This window comes from Seriola lalandi, unplaced genomic scaffold (genome assembly GCF_002814215.2).
Source record: "Seriola lalandi dorsalis isolate HSWRI2012SDOR001 ecotype SW California unplaced genomic scaffold, Sedor1 jcf7180002054568, whole genome shotgun sequence".
NCBI classification, from domain to species: Eukaryota; Metazoa; Chordata; class Actinopteri; order Carangiformes; family Carangidae; genus Seriola; species Seriola lalandi.
The window spans coordinates 877,939-894,787 of NW_019525121.1; the positions used below are offsets into that span (position 1 = coordinate 877,939).

Sequence of the window (16,849 nt, forward strand, 5' to 3'; positions counted from 1 at the left end):
ATATAAAATCAAAATGATCAATATATTAAAAAAACTCCAAAAACAAATTAAACAGAAACATATATTAAATGGCTGAGATGCTACATCAGGTCCTCCACAAACACAGTGGCTGCGATGATGAAGTGGACCCAATTCATTTCAACACCATATACAAGATTGTGTTTTTGTTTTAGCAACCAAGCTGAAATATTCTCTTAATGACTTTGGTGAGAAAACGGACATGTTAAGGTGTAAAAGCCCCTGAAAGCACCAAGGAAGAGAGCAACGTCTCAAACTGTGAATTGATGGCTGGTGTCTGGGCGTACTTTTGTTGGCAACACTTCATAAAATGTGCGAGAGTCCAGCATGACTCAACATACTCTGTGGTAATGTGTAATTGTTTGTTAATTTCTTCTTCTTTATGTGTCGGCAAGGTCGTGCTTGTGATTGTATTTACTGTGTGTTTGTCCTGCAGTGGTCTGAACTGAGCATGCAGCATTAGTGTGTGTGTGTGTGTGTGTTTGTGAGTGTGTCTAAATAATGTCGTCATTGTAATGAAAAGGAGATGTGTTGGCGAGGGTCCTCAGTAAAGAATCACCTCTTAAGCCGTTATTTGGATCCAAACGATGAGCCCAGAATTAGTCATCCAAAGATTCAGAGCAACTTACAAACAAAACAAAACCAAAAAAAAAAAAAACATAATGTGACCATAAACATCTCAGTCACTGCCATCAGAACCCATTAAAACAGACAAACTGTAGCTTATTTAGAATCGTAAGAACATGTGCAGAGAAGCAACTTGAAGCAGCCTTGTTGCTTTGCTGACTGGTTACTTGACAGAAAAACACCAAGCAATTCTGCCTGTTTTCTTTGAATGCCTGACACAGCACAAGCAGCTTGCATGTATTAGTAAATAACCACGTTTTTCTTTTAAGGGCCACACTATAAGTCATGTAAATTTTACTGCACATCGCATTTTCCCAAGCACTTTCAAATATGTTTACCCTATCTTGCAGAATGAATATCTGTGTGTGTGTGTGTGTGTGTGTGTGTGTGTGTGTGTGTGTGTGTGTGTGTGTGTGTGTGTGTGTGGTCTCTGACAGTGTGACTGCACAGATAAGGACATGATGAATGACTGCTGAAACACTGAAGCTTCCTCCACAAATACTGTGAAGCTTGTGGGTGTTAAATTACTTTTTCCATTTCTATTTTGCTTCTAATCTACAAGTAATTACAAGGTCACATTTAATATTTAGAACTAACACCACCATATCAGTGTCAAAAGGCCTGGGAAATCAAATGCAGATTCCTTTGATCAACTCAGAGAGTGGATAAAAATATATTTTCTGGCTATTAAACAGAATACATACAATAAAACAGAAAACTATAAGTATTGTATTTTAAGTCATAGTTGTGTTCTTTGGATCAGTAAGACAAACCTAAACACTATGACATACTGTAGATATACACAAACACACCAGTAATTACTGTCATTAAGTACATTTCTCATGGAGTCTCTTTGAGTGTTAATTACTACGTACTGTGTGCATGAAAGAAAGAAAGAAAGAAAGAAAGAAAGAAAGAAAGAAAAGCAGTTGGCTGTATATATGTGTATATATACTGTATATTGTACTCATTGAAAGTGTGTGTTTTCTGTCTGTATATGAGGGGCCCTGAGACACCGTAAACCCTGTTGATAAAACACCTGCATCACATCCACTCACACAAACAGTCCTGAATTAAATACAAGGGGCCATTATATTCAAACTCATGCAGCAGAATATCCAACAGAGAGCTTTTTAACTTAAAAGGTATCAAAGTGCATTTGTCATTCAATACTACAAGTAACTACAGTTAATTTTTATTCACACATTTATTGTCCAGTGATTTTCTTCTCAACAATTTACAATAACATAATATTTCTGTCAGTGGAAAACTAAAAATCCCCAATCCTGGTTTGAATCCCGAGTATATAACCACCACTAAGAATATGGAATCATTTAGATCCCCTTTTTAGGTATGCATAAGTTCTAATCAATCAATAACTGCCAAGTTAAACCCAGGTGCCTCCACTGGAAGTCAAACTGTCCTTTCCAAGAAAATGACGTTGTAGTTGATGATCTATCTTTTATGTTTTGTAGCATGATGTTCTTGCGGCAGAGCAAAAAGTACGGCCGTGGAAGTTTTTAACCTTTTTGTAACACCAGAGTTCGACGGTTTTCCTGAACCATGAGGCAGTCACTCCCTGGCCTTTACCAAGTAGTTTCAGCTTCCAAACATAACCATAACCAAACTCAGTGACACTAAAAGCATGCTGTTGTTTTGATTGATGTGAACTTCCGCAAAAGCAGTTCAACTTAACACTTTAAGAGATGAACTTTAAATCCACCTGAAGCTGTCGGTAGCATCAAAGTGTGTTTGTGTGTGTGTTTGAGAGAGAGAGGAAGAAGCCGCCATTATCTGCTATCTGAGGTCAGAATCTGTCTGTCTGGCTCCAAACCTCTGATTTCACTCTTCCATGTCGCAGACATGAGTGAAAAATCCTCTGATCTTCAGTCAGGGCTAATTCCCCAACCCTCAGGGTTAGATCTTGCTTAATTACAGCCTACACACACACACACACACACACACACACACACACACACGCACACACGCACACATGCACATGCACATTAACATATACATATATAGCCTATAAAGACGTACAGTCGGCTTGTGAGGGCAAAATAGGCTTAATTGCGCAAGTCCTTGTGGTAAGACCACAACCAGTGTGTGTGAATTAATTTGTGCATATATATACAGGATGTGTGTGTGTGTGTGTGTGCGTGCGCACGTGCGTGCGTGTGTGTGTTTGTTTGGGGGGGGCTGTTTGTTGCTGCTGAAAAGATAAAAGCGCAAATAGTGCTCGCTTTTTTCAAATCAGGAAGTGAAGAACTGCCAAATGGTTGTGGACCCCCTCAAGGCTACTCATTATGGGGTTAAAGTGATGCACAGACTCACACACACACACACACACACACACACACACACACTCCTACACTTGTGTGTTTGAAGACTCTTCTGACACTCTGTTCTACCTCTTTCAGCCCTGTCTCTCTGTCTATCCAACCCTCACTCTCTCTGTCAGGGCAGGTCTGAGATGAAAGTCAGCCGAGTCTTTTGCCCCTCGAGGATATTAATCTTCTAACGACCACATAATCTCTGATAAATAACCCTTCTGTCTTTAGCTGTGTCATTACCAGGTAGAGTCAATGCAGTTCTTACTTGCACCAGTAGGACACAGCGGTCATATTGGACAACTCCCAGTATGAATGTGTAAATTTAAAGCAGTGGTGTTGCTGAGGAAAACCAACATTTCAACTTTTTTGCAGCCTCCCTCCCTCCCTCCCTTAATTAGCTCTCTCTTCATTTCTGTTTCTCATTTGGCTGCATTTGATTGCTCTTTTTGTCAGCGAAGGAAATCCAATATGAAATTCCACATAGCAATGGGAAGACAATTTACCCTGCTGCATTAAAAAAATGCACAATAACAAACCCACTGACCTCAAGAATTCATACAAGGCAAATCAACAAGAAAAGAGGACGTCTTTCGTCAGAGCTCCTTGGCCTACAGTGACAAGTATAATGCCTTAATATCATTACGAATCCAGAGAGAGAACTTCAAAGAAGAATTAAGTCAGTACTGATATGGACTGCAGCTAAATATGACAGCCAAATGTGACAGACTTAGCTTAAGTCTTTAGGTGAAGGGAGGGGTTGCCATATGGAAATTCCCATAGATCAGCTAAAACAAACATGCATACATTAAGTAGACAGCGACTGCCTCCCTCCTGTTAATTCTTTACACTCTTCCTCATTTTTTGGCAGTCGGCGCAGTTTTCCTCCCATAACTGCCACTCAATCTCTTGTTATTCATCCATATGTTTGTATTCTTTGTGGTAATGTTTTAGACCTCACTGTACAAGCACACAGTGTGTTCATTTTTATTAGTGTTGCATTGAACACTGTGAAAACTAAGACTGCCACAAGTCAGCTCAGCTTAGAACATTTTAGTTGATTAGTTGTTTCTTGTGGGAAATGTTCTTCATTAGTCATTACTTGAAAATAACAGTCACATATGTGGAATGAGAATCACGCTGACAAACATGCTTTGGCTTATGATACGAAGTTGATTTTTTACTGAATGATCAGTACGTGGTTAGCCGGTTTTACTCCCTTTCAACCTCAGAGTGCAATGCCCATTTACCGATGTACTGCAGGCTTTGTCATTGCTAAATCTGGTGGAGGAGGGCTGCAGTGTCATATCTGGGAGATTCCCAATATTCCCAACACCGCCCTCCCCTCCATGTGAAGGCCACAACCAACCAGCAGCAGACGCTAGTACAGCAACATGCAAGAGTCCAATGGAACACACAACCGAGCAAAAGGGACTACTACTGAGGGATGAACCCAACAACTACGCACTTAATGTAGATCCAGCCACAGTTTCTAAATGACCGTATTTACAGTACATATGGTATATAGTATAGTCTAACAACATATAGGTTATTCTTATGAATGTGAGCTAATGCTTGGTATAAATACAAACCTCTGGCTCTTTGGTATATATTTTCTAAGTGGTCATTTAGTGAATGAACCACATTTACCTTCTTATTGAGGTGTGGAATCCCATTTTAAAAAACCCATAAATCAGAATACAGTATGTCAGAGGTCCTTGCACCAAATCCTCTGGGTATCATTTGTTTGGGGCGGATGGAATATGTTTTCATCCAGGTGGTTAGATGAGTCTTTGAGGAGTCTGGAAATGCCTTCAGAACCAGCGTTATATTTCGTTTTGTTAAAACGCCCGTGTGAGATTCTCAAGATCGCAGGGTGTTTATTTTTTGGAAAATCAGATCCTTAGCTTTGCGATTCAAATCCCATGGTGATATATGAGAGGGACAAACCTGTGCCACTTCAGTTCACTAAGGGCACTCAATCATTGCCAACTTTGGCACTTATGTTGTTGTTTAGTTTTACTGGACCATATAATGGATACAGTAGTGTTAACAATGTTACACTTTGCCCTTTCTTGATGTCTACATCTTCCTCCCTGCCTCACTGATTTAGTTCCATAAATTAATTTCACTGGGAAATATAGTATGTCTCTTTTTCTTTAGCTCTCTAAGTCTTTCCACCTTCATGTCATTCAGTGCTGTTACAAATGGAGTGTGTGGAAAATAACTTTTCACCATCAGTGTTTAACCCCATAAAGAATATTCATTACACCGGTTGATAATGACTTCCTGCCCGATTAAATAATGGGCCAATCAGTGGCCAGGGAACCCGGCCAAGAATCAAACCAATGGAGAAGATGAAGAATGTTAGAGGATGGTTTGTGGGCTCTTCCATAGCACTTAATTTCTGATGACAATTAAATCAGCAGCCAGGGGTTTCTGTCATCCTGGTTCTGGTATTTCTAAAAGGAAAATCTGTTTTCCATTGAACTCTTTCCCTTTCTTTTCTTACTTTTTTTTTTCTTTTGAGCAACTTCCTCTCTTGTCACCTCATCTGGTATTTTAAATGATCCATAAACAACATCTTACTAACATCAAACTAACTTATTATACCAATAGAATTGCACGTTAATACTGATACTGTTTGACTGAAGCTGCGAGTAGTTGATCTTTTTAACCAATATTTGATAGCTTTCATAATTGTAAACCATAATAACTACAATTACAAGGCTTTAGAGCAGAGTTATGGTGTTAATTAGTTAGAATCCTGGTCGTTAGTATCCTGGTCATCCTTATCACAACTGACATATTCTAGCATATACTGAAACTATGTTTTCTGCATTAGAATTAGTTTATGTAAAGGTCTTCACATTGATAATCAGTGTAGTGCTGATCAATTTTACCTGAAATATGTAATAAAACAAGTCAACTTATATCAATTGGACATACAATCTGATGCCCGTAATAAAATGATTTTCACTCTATACTTCATCTAGCTAAGACATCACCCCTGACCCTTCCACAAACACACTGAAACACATAAGCCCTCTGCTTCCAGGCCTTAAACAAGTTCCAAAGTTAATCAATGCTGACTTGAGGAGCTGTGTCCTTAAAGAAGCCAATTATTTTATCTCTCTACAGATGAGGACTCAACCTGCCAAATCCAAGCAAGATCTCAAACACATGTTAGCCAGTCTGGCTGCCTTAAATCCTGCAGGTCTATGTGTGTGTGTATGTGTGTGTTTTCCAGCATCTTGGAGGCCCTTGACAGAAGCAGACATATAGGTTAGGGTTAGGATTTTAATGCTAACAATGACGTCAGCATTATTTCACATGATGTTTGTCCAAACAAATCCAACTATTACACAATTCCATTTCAACTAAAGCACAGTGTATATTTTCTAACAATTTCCCTCCTCACTGGGTCCACACATGACAATACAGAGTGTATTTGACTTCACACTATACTAAACCAAACAATCCATAATAGTCGCAAATGTAAATTATTAGTAAAAAGCACCACAAATGAAACAGAATAAATGTTCACTGGGATATTATGAACATTTATATTAATGATCTGAATTCTCACAGGTAATTAAATGTTATCCTCGTTGGTTTGTATGTAGAACATAAGGCAGAAATCTCAGCACTTACACTGTGTATTGCCCCTCTATCAACTATCTGTTGTCTGTCATTTTAAACCTCCACCAGCTCTGCTAAACAACTCACTATAATAAGACTCAATATATCTTTACGCTGCAGGACTACGCCTCTGTTTCTGTTTACTTCTTTTTCATGACAGATTTTCCACTCACGCAGGTTCTAGATGAAGAAAGAGAATACTGACACTGTAATTGTGAATTATGAATTATGAGAATATTATAAGGAAAGAAACTCTTCTTACAATAGCCTATGAATCAAACAATTTCATTCAGTGTAATACCATGTCATTAACTGTACAGTGGCCATAATCATCTACCTGTGCCTCTAATTATTTTACTTTCGCCTTAAAAGGCATAATATTGCAGTGAGTTGAAGTGAACTGAACATTGTGCGGTGGCTTTCATTGATACTTTTAAGTGCGTGTTCAAGAATTTGGCCATTTCACTGTCAATCCACTTTTAAGTAATCATAAGCGGCCCTACTGTCTTTTTTTTTTTTCCTGAAGTGAATTATGAGGGAGGAATGTGCTGCTGGCATTTTTATCTCCTTTCTATGATTTGGAGGCAGCTGGAGAGTAACTAAAAGGGTGGTGGCGGCAGAGCTGTCAGTCAAATTAGACCAACGGCTTTCACCTTCAGCTGAATCAAACCACGAGTGAGACAACACTATATGCCGTAGTAATGTACATCAATCTTAATTATCAAATTTCGGCGATACAGGCACACTGACGATGCACTGCTGACAGTCTTCATTCCCGGTCTCCTTACTTTTCTAGGTTTATGACTCTTTATCAGTGCTAAAGGAAGTCACACTCACTGAATAAACTTGCCATCAAGGCTCATTTATCAGGAACCAAATGAGCCAGAAATAAATATGTCTAATTTCCAACATGATTACCGACTAAGTTTGATGTGAAAATAAACCCATGATTAAAGTGATTTCCAACTTTGGAGACAGACACAGTCCTCAGACAACAGCTGGCCCTCGTCTCCTAACTAAATATCCATTTACTCCAGTCCCATCCAAATGCAGCTTCACGGTTTATCAGTGTGAACTGTATTTTCACAGGAGTGTCAAAACACGCTTTGCAGCAACTTGAATTTCCACAGACAAAACAGACTAGGATACTTCTGTAACTGGGAATCACAAGGAGTACACGTCTCAAATATCATCTGCAGTACGACGACTGTGATGCACTTACATTTATGCCAATAATAGAAAATAATAACTAGAAAAACTTTATGTAAATTCTCAACTCCTTAAATAATCTACAGGTTTTTTAAGCAGCGTGCGTGTGCGTTTGTGTGTGTGTGTGTGTGCATGTGTGTGTGATGTTTCTTCATCTCTCTTCATCTTTTGATTGCTTTAATTACAGACTTACTGTCAGCTTCCCACTCGGTGTGCAGGAAAAACAAACTCTTAGGGCACATGAAAAGAAGTCACACACACACCTATCCCAGCTCCAGTCAGTCAGTAGGCTCTTTGATTCTCTGCCTGCCGGTGATCTGTCTTTCATCATCTCCTCTCCCTGATCCCTTGTTCCCCTCTTTAGCTCTGCTGGGGCAGAATATCTCTCTCCCTGTCTCTGTGTCTGTCTCTGTTTATTTTGCAGCGGCTGTAGGTGGGAAGCCTAATCTGCAACCTGGAATTCATCTGGATGTCCTATTGCATCCCTCTAACTAGCACCTATAACAAAGTGATTGCAGAACAAATCAGTTCTTTCCACTAAAGATTTCCATATATTAACATAACTATGTATTTTGAGAGTGTGTCTTTAATGGTGTTTCCCTAGTTAGAGGATTTTCTTGTTTCTAGACAACACAGTGCTGCAAAGTACACTACAAATCAGAATTCGACAAGCCTTTTAGGAACCACCATGAGTCATTTATTGTGACTGGCAGACATGAATTTAGCCACATCTATGATATGACCTTACTCAAAGAAAGTCATTCTTAAAACATTGGTTTTGAGTAAAATCAATTAGCATGGTATCAGCATTGTTCATGTTTTCAGTTGCCAGCATTACAATAATATAATGTGTGTGTGTGTGTGTCTGTGTCTGTGTCTGTGTCTGTGTCTGTGTGTCTGTGTGTCTGTGTGTCTTCCCCCCCTCTGTGGAGATTTCCTTCTAACACAAATCTGAGGGATCTCTGGGTGCTCCTCGCAGGGGGATAATTCTCTTTGTCTGAGCAGCAGCTAGTCATGATGGATAGACGTCGTCGGGGGAATCTTCAAAGCGCAAATCCTCATCAATCCATTCAAAAAGTAAATAGTTAAGAATTAAGAGCTTATTTATAGGGTTCAAACTTGCAAACCAACAGAGGTGCTCATGCCTGCTTTTGGTGACATGTATTGTACCTGCCTCCGTGAGCAGCACGAGGAGGGCGTAATACAGATCACATCAGATCCTACACACATCTGCACAGGTGCCCCGACCAACAACATGATCCCTCGCTGCCTTCCCACCTGCCAACTGTCTCACCAACCAAACCAGAGATGCAACAGCTAGGGATTAAAACTGCCATGGTGTGCAATCTGTTTTACTTTCATCTTAGGGCACAAACTCTCATGTGTTTGTGTGTATGATATAAAGTATGATTTTTAAGACCTCACTCTTTTCCATTTTTGCTTTTCCACATTGTAAGACATTAAATGCCAGATCTCCCTCGGCAGACTATGTATAGAAGAAATTGATGACTAACTGAAGTAGTTTCCCCATATGCAGGACTCTTAAGTAGACACAAATTAGACCACAAACCCCAATCTGATTAAACTTGCTCCCAGGGGCCCTACAGGGAGAGTTTTCAACTGTTGATTTAGTATTGGTTTGTTGAACTGTCTGCGCGGTGCATGGGGAAATAATAGTGGTGAGAGTGAAACCTATGATTAGAAAAGCTTATTCCTTTTATGTTGCTTTGCTGGGATTATTGCACGTAAATTAAAATTTAATGAAATGCAGCTACCTCTCATTTTGCCAGGGACCTCCTGGAAGCCCCTGAGGGAGCGCTGAAGATTCACTGCCCTGTCTGAGGCCGCTACCTTGTCCTGTCCTGGTGAGTGTGACTGTGACGGTAACTGACTAAGAACACAGGGTCTACTGAAGGAAAAGCCTTTTCTTTCCTTATTTAAAAAGAATTATGCATTTGGTTGGAGCTAGATAGTATCAGTGTTGGGCGTATGCAGATGCTCAGCACAATGATACGGAACAAATAGTAGTTTCAACTCATAGCTGTTATTCATCAGTTAATTATTTTTGTCCATTTCAGAATGGTTGTAAGGATTAAATCCCTGTGACAAAGGTAAATAAAGCCTCTTAAATTCACTGTATGGCATACCTTAGTTCTTAAGCAATCGCATCAGACTTACTGACATAATACTTGAGTATGAATGCAGTATTAATACTAAATGTCTAAGTCTGTTTTACGCATACTTGCACAGTACATCTTTTATTTCACAAAAATGCCACTTCAGAATTTACTTTAATAAAGCACTTTTTATATTTTTCTATCCAAAATACTAATGCCAATTTTGTACGACTTTAGGCTAAGTCTAGGTGGAAGTATTTACGTGTATTCTTTTTGTACTTTTTCCAAATGTAATAAAATATCAATATCCCTGCAGGGAGGAAGATGACGCTGATGTTTTAGCTTCCCTCAATTTATATTCTTTTAGATCACTAGAGCATCGCTGTAAATCTACAGCAGTCTTACAGCCGTAATTATTACAATCCTATAGCCTACATTAGACATTATGTACAGGACTACTGTAGCTCTTGCACGTGGTCCTGGTTCTGGTAAGGCAGTCTGGATAAAAGCCTGCACCAAACTGTTGTGCCATAAATAACATGTAGTAACCTAATGAGCTGAAATAACTTCACTTCCATAAGTAAACTCTGAAAGATGTGTTTAGTAGAATTTCACCTTAGATGTGTGAAGCGTTATGAAACCTTCAGCCCTAACAGGCCTCCTGAGCTCTATAAATATCTCCACGGGGGGAAATGGATCGGCCGTGTGGATTGGAATCAGCTGTGACATCTAACATAAATCTCAGCAATAACTTTCACAAGAAAAAAACACATGATATCACTCCAGAATAAATAGAGTTATTGTGTGAATTCCAATACCAAACAGCATAAAGCAACACAGAGGCGAGTAAGTAAACAAATTATCTATTCACTTCAGTGTAGTATGGGATGATCACGACTACAGGCACTGGCTTTGTTAGTTTTTCTGCCTTGATCCCTTTAATCCTTAGAAACCATATTAACGTCGTCTTTTGAAGATGAGTTACACTCCCTCCCCTGTTTCTTCTCTCCGTCTCCTTTGCCTTTCTACCTGTGAACATGAAAGATTCAATGGCAGCGGAGACGGGCTGCACTGGGGGCTGCAGGGGGAGAGAGAGACACAGATAGAGAGACAAAAAGAGGGAGAGAGAGAAAAAGAGAGGGAGGGGGGGATAGAGACGGATTGATTTCCACCTCCAGCAGCTATAGTTCAAAGCAAGCCAGCAGACTTCAGAGGCTCGGCAGGACCCGGCATGTCCCCGGCCGGGCCGAGCTGCCTGTCTGCGGGCAGGACTTCCCCCGGGGGCCCCGGGGCCCGGGACAGTCAGGCGGCACCAAGAAAACGATTATGCAGACAGAGGAGAAAAGTGTGCAAGGTCACAAATGCACACTTGCTCAAACACCCACAGTCATAAATAAAATGTCATAGACAGCCTTCCTGACATATGATAAGGCTGATATGACACATGAAAAGCATTGAAAGAAGCCACTATTGAGAAATTAACAACTCAAATCCCCTGTCTACTGCCTACATCTCTAATAAAATCCACACTGACCAAAGTCATAAGAGCATAAAGCCAGCGTTTAGGTCTGCATGCTTGCAATTCAAAATCATACCCCTGTCACAGAGCAACTGAGGCCTAAACTAGAAAGCTAGTGATGTGAGAAATTAGAAACAATCTCATTTGTCTTCCACCTTCAGCTACAAACTTTGCTGCAACACGCACAGTACCTGTCACATAGTTCAGAATGTCTCTGAGGACATGCTTGTTTCATATACATACCGCACTCACAAATAAAAATATTTAATGAAGTCTAGATGACATTCAAGCGAATAATCCAGTCTCATGCACTTGACAACAAATACATCTGCATATACAGCCTGGGATGTGTATAGTTTGGCTTGTCGGAATCATCCTCTCAGATAAATGAGATGTCATCTAAATCTAGGAAACCTGGGTTTGGGGTCACTTTTGCATTTTTTTGACTCAAAACAGTAGGCCTACTCATAAACTATGGTAGATATACGACTTTTGCATCAGCAGCTGTTTCCTCTCTTCTAAAGCCTACATTTCCCAGAGCAAAAAAATGCATAACAATTCATACTTATGGTGAAAAATTACAGTAAAGGCACATGTTTGTTTGGCATAATAAGTGTTGCTCAGGAATTTCCCCGAAGTCTTGCAGCAATCCGTCCTTGCATTCCTGAGAGTGGAGCTGCTCACACGTCTTACCTGGAGCTCAGAGAGGGGGGCACACTGGTCTGGTTTCTCCGCTGCTGCACTGCGGGATCAGCTGGCGGGCGGTCAGTCCTACGTGATCGGCGATCAGTCTTTGGCGTGGTGTTGGAGAAGCATCGCCGAGGTTACTGGCTGTCTTACGAGTTTTTACTCCGCACTGCTCAAGTTGTGTCTCAGCCTCCACTTTGGTACATGTCGGTGTGTGCGCAGGCTCCTCCTTGATGAGGAAAAAAGTGAGAAGTTTTCTCCGCCCTGAATCAGACGCGCATTAGCATGCTCCAGGTAGACTGACTGCTCGGCGGGGAGAAGTTGCCACGCTGCAGGCTACGACTCAACTCCGCCATCTAGTGTCCGCGAGGAGGTGGTGGCAGTGCATAAAGGTAAACCTCCAGTGATTTTCATAAAAGTAACACATGTGACAAACATTTTACTAGCCATATTAAAGACAAATAAGGCAGTAGCCTATGTATCAGTTTGGTTAACACACAAAAGCTATTTAAACACATAAAGATCGTATTTCTAAGACATCTACACACTTATATTATGAAAGCTGCAACTGATATTCGACGACTATGCTATTACAAGTACTGCAAATACTACCACTGATGGAAGGAGTGTTTAGGTCTTGCACTTAATTAAAGTCCTGCACTGAAAATGTCACTTAAGTACCTAGTAGTACAAGTATTATCACCTAAATCTATTTCAAGTATGGAAAGTCAATTTTGCAGAGTTATAAAATGTTAAAAAATGTTTTTATTACTGATGTATCAACCTGTATGAAGCATTTTAATCTTGTTATGATTGTCAAGGTTGATGTACTGTTGAGCAATTTAATCTGTACAAAGGCACACTTCATGGGTAGGTTTGTATGCAGAATCTGTGTCAGATAAATGTAGAGGAGTAAAAGTTATAATAGGCCTATTTGTCTCTGAAATGTGGTGGACTAGAGGAATAAGGTTGTGGAATCATTGAAATACTTAAAGTACATTAAAAAATGAACTTAGTTATGTACAGTGCTTCCGTACATGTACTTAGTTACTTTTACCCACTGAATACAACTGCTAATGTTGCTTCTTTCACTGGTGCTATCACACACACACACACACACACACACACACACATGCTTCTTCTTTCTTTTGAAACAGAAGCTATAAATTACTTTGAGTGTGTTTGTGTGTGTGTGATGTTGATGACTGGTGCCTGTTGTCTGAGTGGGACTAAAGCTGGACTTTAGTCTTCCTCCTCCTTCTCCTCCTCCTCCTCTTCCTTTCCGCTGCTTCTCCTTTTCTCAGCCACAGGAAGGGGGACATAAAAGAGGGGCTTTGAAAACACTGGGAGTCCTGTAATTACTTACTCTCCCTCTCTGTCTCTGTCTCTGTCTTTCCCTCAGCCCCTCTTTCTCTCCTTCTCCTTACCTCTGTCGCTCTCTTTTTTTGGTCACTCTCTCTTTTTTCTTTAACTTTCTCTGTCCCTCTGTCAGTCTGTCTCTCTCTTTCCGTCGGTCTTTCTCCATCCTCTTCTCTTTTTTCTTTCTTCTCTCTCTGTCTCCCTCATCCTTTCATAGGCTCATTGATGTCGATCCAGGGGCTTCCTGACTGAAAAGGAGGATGAGAGGAGAAGAGATTAGATGAGAAGAGAGGATAAAGAGAGGATAACAAGAAGAGCGATGAGCTCTGCTGAGAGAATGATGGCTGCTCTGTCACACACCGGACAAAAACACATATTAAGCAAAACCTGTATTTACTGGGTGTTGTAAGATTAGAACACATGCACCTGACTCTGCATTACGTGGAATGAGGAGTAATGAGATAGTATATGTTGAGATAATATGAAATATGATATATGAGACAACATAGTAATATGAACTGAAATACATGAGGCATAATGTGATCAGGTATTACAAGATAAAGGAACATGTAGTTTAAATAGCATACAGCAAAGAAACAAACAATATACTGTATATGAAAAACAAAACATGAGATATGAAAAATAACATTTATGATGGAAAGATACTACCAAAAATGTTATTTTGAAGATTATTAGCTTGATGAATCATCTATTAAGAGTTGTTTTGAAGCCCATAAGCCGTATTGAAACATCTCGACATGCACATTCACTTACATATTTTTTGTTCAAGGCTAAATTTGACATAATATAACATAATATATAATTTAATGTTATTTTTCAAATCTAACTAATATGTTATCTCTGTGTGCTACCTTCCTGTTTTACTTGCACTTTATTTTATGGCTGCACTATTATTAAATGGTCTTAAACAAATAGGGTTTAGAGCTATGAGTACTTGCTCCATGAATAAAATTAATCATTGGCAGAATATATTGAGTCTCTATAAAGTCTTAAGGTCAACATGCATTCAGTGCAGAGCAGCTGGCTACCCTGTCATAGCCCCCCCCCCCCACACACACACACACACACACGCACACACACACACAAACACACCATATCAAAGTACTGTAGCTCAGAGAAGACAGCAGTCAGTGGAGGCCTAATTTGCAGCTTGATATAATGAAGTCAGGGTAAATTAAATTTCCAGCAAAATCATTGAAAACAAACTTCTTCATGCTTTTTATGTGCTCCAAGGAGTCTTGAACCCTGGAGGGAGAAGTTGAAAATATGGTCCAACAGTTATGCACTTTTCAAGGATGAAACCAAAGCAGTAAACAAATGCAATAGCTGGTATTTTTCAACTGATATTTATTTACCAAATTATCTTCCATGGAAAAATGTAGATTTAAACCACAGTGCATATAAACTCTTCCCTGAATCCCAGGATTACATTTGTACATACTGTATGTACGATTTTTTCGGATCCAATGTTACATAGAACCAGTTCATGTTAAGTTCTTCCCACTGAACAAACAAAAATGTTTATAAAAAAAACCAAACAAAGGTCATATGCATCACAACAATATCATATTGCGCAAATACTTTGATGTAACCCTTTTGTTTTTTTACAATAAAAAAGTGACAGTTTTTCCCCTGTGCCTTGAAGAGCGCACTTATGCTGTACAAGTGAACCTACTACAGACTATGAACTTGTTAGTACCCCTGTTAGTATCCCCACATGTACATTGTCTGTGAGAACACACACTTGTCCTCTAACTACTTTTCAATAAGGAAGCAAAAAGCCAGTTGCCATGGTAACTGCCGTGTCAGCTAACCTACTTTTGCATGAACGAAGGACATTGGTCGATGAGAGAGAGGTGAATGGTATAGGTACATAAAGAGGATCCATACAAACTCCCACACACACTACATATTATATTTGATCGTTTCAGGCAAACAAGCTATTATCTTTCTGCAAAGCAGAGGCCACAGGAGAAGAATATGAAAGACGATTATTTCTTCTATTATTGATAAAGAACCCCATAGGTAAACCAGGTTCATGCAGAAGAAAATAGCCATAAAAAACAAAATATGAGTGCCGATGAAGCTAAGGCAGAAGTCATAGCTCATCCTAACAATGGTTTCCCAAAGGACAACATTTAATTACAAAATAATTGCACTGCAGAGATAAAAACAATGAAGTTTTATTTTGTTTATGACAACAATAAAACGTATGATTGCTGTACGAAATAGAATACAGAGCACAAAATGCCAAAAAACCCATTGGAAACATATAAAAGGCTTAACTAACTTACCTTGCCAAGCCATAAGCAAACTGGGCACCCCTCACTGACTGTCTACCCTGAGGAAGGAAAAAAAAATGCAAGGTCAAATTTTGGAGAGGATAAATTAAGAAAAATGGCCCTCGGAGGAACTGCTCAGCACGCCATAATATGCCAAACCATAACAAATTATGAAAAAGTTCATGAACATTAGATAAGAGAACAAATAATACAAGGTTAAAGGAGGCAAAGACCACAAAACCCATTATAAATGCACCTGCTTTTATAATCAATAGAACCGGCAATACCAACACTTGCTTTATGTATTATATGAAAAAGAATAACATGGTATAAAATGTACGAACGCATAATCTGAGTTCATCTTTAAAAGACTGAACACAGAGCTGTTTAACCCTTCTAAAAGGCTGGTTTCCACACCTAATTGGCACGCCAGCTATTTAACAGCATCCACCCTTTGTCTGTTATTGACAACAATGTGTCTGACATGGAGCCCCTATATGCCAGTTAAATTGAGTGAGGGGAATTTCATCCAATAATAATTTTTTTGTTTGCTTCTCCTTATAGTTCCACTCTAATTCAGAATCATTGGCTGTGGAGAATTGCATTAACCAGATGAAACACACTGGGCATGACATGAGTGCATATGATAAAGAGAGAGAAAGAGAGAGGGAGCGAGAAACCATGACTTTGGGCTTTTTGCCAGCACTTGCTGCACTAGTGAGGCATTCAAAATCAGGGTTTGACAACAACAACAACAACAGCAACACACACACACACACACAGACGTTTTCAACGCCTGATTTACTGTAGCATTGCAATATTCCGCAGCCACGGGGATTCAAATACATCAGTATCAAATGGCAGGTCTCTGTAGATGAAATGCAAGGGGAGCTTCCTCTCACAGCTGAGCTGAAAAAGTGCAAAAAGTCTTCAAGTTACCCCATTAGTGGTCCAAAAGATTTGGATTTTAGAATTATTTTTTCTTTTCTTCATCTTGCGTCTTGTTGTTTTAAAGTTTTAAGGCCTGTTATTTTTCAT

The 16,849-nt window shown here is 39.6% G+C and overlaps 1 protein-coding gene across 1 annotated transcript in view; it reads right to left on the reverse strand.

Annotated features, from left to right (window-relative positions):
• The window catches only part of edar (ectodysplasin A receptor), a 34,765-nt gene extending 22,420 nt beyond the window's left edge, over positions 1-12,345 (reverse strand). Inside the window, exon 1 of the mRNA XM_023416637.2 lies at positions 12,156-12,345. The gene's annotated coding sequence lies outside the window, so the exon portion shown is untranslated. The remainder of the gene's footprint in view (positions 1-12,155) is intronic.
• Between the last annotated feature and the right edge of the window lie 4,504 nt (positions 12,346-16,849).